This window comes from Fringilla coelebs (assembly GCF_963513975.1).
Source record: "Fringilla coelebs genome assembly, chromosome: Z".
In the NCBI taxonomy this organism is placed as follows: Eukaryota; Metazoa; Chordata; class Aves; order Passeriformes; family Fringillidae; genus Fringilla; species Fringilla coelebs.
The window spans coordinates 37,125,163-37,129,368 of record NC_140031.1 but is presented as its reverse complement, the minus strand read 5'-3'; positions in this window follow the sequence as shown (position 1 = coordinate 37,129,368).

The following is a 4,206-nucleotide window of genomic DNA, read 5'->3' as shown; positions in this document are numbered from 1 at the left end:
AGCATCTTGTTTCAGTGTGTTTGCAGTTATTCATTACCTAAAAATTGAGTTGACAGTCGATCTTAAGAGCATTTGAGTGAACTCAAGCTCTGGCAATACTTACCAGTTCTGCGCTAAACTGGTTAACAATTCCTGCGGTGTGAAGTGGATGGAGGAGAATAAGAGATAGATGATGTTGAAGACATTTAGTTTAGATGAAGTGGGGATTGCAGAACAAAAGTTGAAATTAATCTACTTTTTATTGCTCTTTTGTGTCAGTTTAATGGACTTGCCCACCTTCAGGTTCCTTCAATGTTCAGTCTTCTGCGGAGTGCAGTTCTTCATTTTCCCAATCCCTGTTCTCACTTTCTGTGACTTGGGCAGTGTGGCTGGAGCATTTGCTGGTGAAGACTGAGGTAAAAAATCAAGTACCTCAGCCTTCTCTATGTCCTATGTAACCAGGTCTTCCAAATCCCTCCTGGAATTCCCTAATCTTTTGCTGCTAATGTACCTAAAGAAAATTTTTGTTACACTTGATGCTCTTGGCCAGATTTACATCTGTCAGTCCTTTAGCTTTCCTAACCATTTCCCTGCTTTTACCTTCTGGAACTTGGGCAGTGTGGCTGGAGCATTTGCCAGTGAAGGTAACAGGCTGGGCATTGGACAATGGGTACTGAGCCACTGTCTCTTGTTTCTCTTGGGTTTTACTCCTCTCCCTCTCATTATACTGATAATAACAACAACAGCAATAATTTCATCTCCCTGGCTGTATGGACAGTTTCTCTGTATTACTCCCAAGCTACCTTTCCCTCTTTCCATGCTCTGTAAGCTACCTGTTTGTGTTTTAAATTTGTTCAGGGGCTTCTTGTTTCATACAGCCTCCTAACATTCTTCTCTAATTTCCTCTTTGTTGGGACACATTAGTCTTGAGCCTTGAGAAAACAATCCTTGAATGTCATCCAGCCTTCTACGCTCAGGGCTCTGTCCCATGTATTCTACCTGAGGCATCCTCCAAGAGGCCAGATTCACCTCTCCTGAAGTCCAGCATAGCTATCTTGCTTCCCACTCTTCTTGTTGCCCCAAGGATCTCAATCTCCACTTCTTCCCTGTTTCATGATCACTGCAGCTCAGCTTGCCTTTGAGCTCCGCATTCCCCATCAGCTCCTTGTTGCTGAGAAGATGATTCAGCCTAGCACCTCTCCTCTTTGGCTCCTTTATCAGTAGGAGAGGGCAGTTGTTATCAGTGAAACTCCTGGAATACATGTGCTCTACTGTCCTGAGCCTCCAACAGGCTGTCACAACCCAGAAGTGTGTGTGAGGTTTCTTGTAAATTCTTGTCTGTCTCAACAGGGTCCACATGTCTATACAGTAGCCTTAACTCCAGAAATTAGCCTACTACTTAGCTGTGAAAAGTTGGCTAACAAGCTCTCCCACTTTACAACAAATTTTCAGACTAGCTCCCAAATCTCACAGTAAACTTCATGTGTTGAGTGAGTGGTAGAATATGATTACTGAGGTAAAACAGGAGAGAAAAAGGTGGAAAAGAGTTGCAGTGGTTGGAATGGCCCATGAGGACCAGACCTTGTGATTGTGAGGCTTTTCTTCTCTGCCTGTGGAGGGCTTCATTGGTCTTCCTGGTAAGGTGGCCTGTAGCAGGCCTCTACTATAATGTTACCTGTGCCTGACCTCCCTTTAATCCTCACCCAATGTAAGTTAGCTCCTCGTCCATTCCCAGTGGAGCTCCTTCCACTCCGGGTGGTCACTGAAAGGGAGGTTGACACCTCTTCCTCATCTCCCCTACCTGTTCTTCCTGAAGAGACTGTATCTTTCCATTCCAACACTCCAGTCATAAGAGTTGCCACCATGTTTCCATGATGGCAGTAAGATCGTAGACAGGCAGGCATGCATATGTCTCTACTTTATTCCCTATGCTGGATGTGTTAGGATAGATGCATTTAAGTTGGGTCCCCCAGAAAATTACCTTCTCTCTGGAGTGGCTAGAATCCCTTTTGTGCTGCCCTCCGGTGTTCTCCTGCTGACCTGCAATCTCTCTCCAGACTCTGGATGTCTCTTGCTGACTCTGGCACCTAACTGGTATAAATAGGATGGCAAGTCCTCCCACACCTTATCCTATTAATTAGGATGATACGTCCCTCCTCCCAGTCATAAATTGTTTAAAACTGAATGAATGACTGCTAGCCCTGTACCAAAAACCCTCTTTTCCTTTTGAGAAAGGTGATGCTTCTGATCCCATCTGATACCAGCAAGAATGGTGCTATCTTAGCTATCCCACTGTCAAACAACCCAAAATTTGGGCAGTGACATGAGCCTCAGAGCCATATGTTAGTAGACTTGAGCCATTTGTTTCTTTCAGTCACTACCTTTACATGGAATAATGGAGGGAAAAATAACCTGTGCCCCTGATTCCCTCACCACTTGTCCCAAGGCTTTGAAGTCTCTTGATGGCCTTTGGACTGAGTACATGTTGTAACTTCATCGCCACTCTCATGGAGGATCATCAGTGGATAGTAGTCTGAGCACTGTACCAGGCTGGGAAATTTCCTGGTGACTTCCTTAATCTTGGCCCTTGGGCTGCAGCAAACTTCCTTGAGGGGAATATCCTCAAGGGTAGATGAGAACCATCTACCACTACAACCATTGTTTTCTTTCTCATGGAAATGATCTTGTTATGAGCTGTAAGCCTGTCTGGCCTCTCCTGAGAGGCCTCATGATCTGCTGCATGACCTTCCTTACCTGTAACTATTGTACAGAGATGCACCTAAAGAGAGGGTGAGATGGGCAAGCAGGCATCTTGGCCTGTTGTCCCAAGCAAGTACTTGCCTCTTTTCATTGTTTCATTCTGACCTTCAGGCAGATGGAGGTTACAGGACCCTTATATAAGGAAGGGTAGAGAGCAAGTAGTTTCTGTAGAATAATCTCTACTTTTTTCCAGTTATTTTGACAGTGATTATTAGGAAGAATAAAGAAACTAATTCTACTTAAGTGTGCCTTACTGGGACCTTGAATTAAAAAAAAGTTCAGACTCCCTCATCATTCAATAGGCAGATCTTTTTGAGAATACAGTCCATGACATCCAAAAAGTCTGTCAGGTGGAAGGGCAAGGGTGATGTGGGGGAGAACAGTTTTTACCAAGACTCTAAATAAATGAATCTAACTAGCACAAATTCTTTCTCAAGACGTCATTCAGCTTACCCTTTTTAAGCATTTCAGTAGCATGTTGCAAACTAAGAGACAATACATTTGAAGTAAAATCTCACTGTAATTCAGCAGGAGATAAGTTTGACCTATATTCTGTACTGAGTTTTTAGCTAAGCTTACTTCTTGAAGTAGAATCAATATTTATCAGTAACTACTGTCAACTAAACTGGCTTTCTAGTGGTAAAAACACTGAGCTGTTTTTTAATAGAAGTTTTAGTTTTGTCTGAAAATATAGCAAGCAGAACATGCTTTATAGATAGGATAGACTTTTTATTTCATCTCTAATGGTGAAAGAAAACTCATACTTACTGAGTTAAGATTATATTACAGTGTTTCTCTTTGTTCACCCCTCCCCACTTCTCCCCCTTGCCCCTTTATCCAACTCTCCTGATAATTCTCTCTTCAGAGTTGTCATCTACCTCTTCTTTCAGATGAGTACTTAGATAACTTGTACTTGAAATCTGCAGCTTGCATTTTTGACCAGAAGGGCATGTGTGCCTGAAGGTTGTCTCTTCATATTTTTTTTTCCTGCTTTCTTCTTTTCCTCTGTGGATCAAGTGACCTGACAGGATTGTCTGCAAAACTGCCTTGCCTGATCATCAAACTCCTGCTAAAAAACGTAACTGATGCCAGAACAAAGAAATCTAAAAGTTATGATGATCTGAACTGAAAGATATAATTTACAAGACTCAGAAGGCATGCATTCAGTATTGGGAATATGACTGCAAAATGGCTGGTTTTGTAAAGGATGTGGACTCTCTAATTTTCTTCTTGGTTCAGTGACTGCATATACTAGGTTGACCCCGGCTGGGTGCCAGGCACCCACCAAAGCTACTGTATCCCTCCCCTCTGCAGCTGGACAGGGGCAAGAAAAGGAAGAAAATTATTCATAGGTTGAGATAAGAACTGGGAGACATTGCTCATCAAATCCTATCATGGGAAAAACAGGCTGGAATTAGATATATTAGTTGAATTTACTAGTAACAAAATCAGAGCAGGATAATGTGG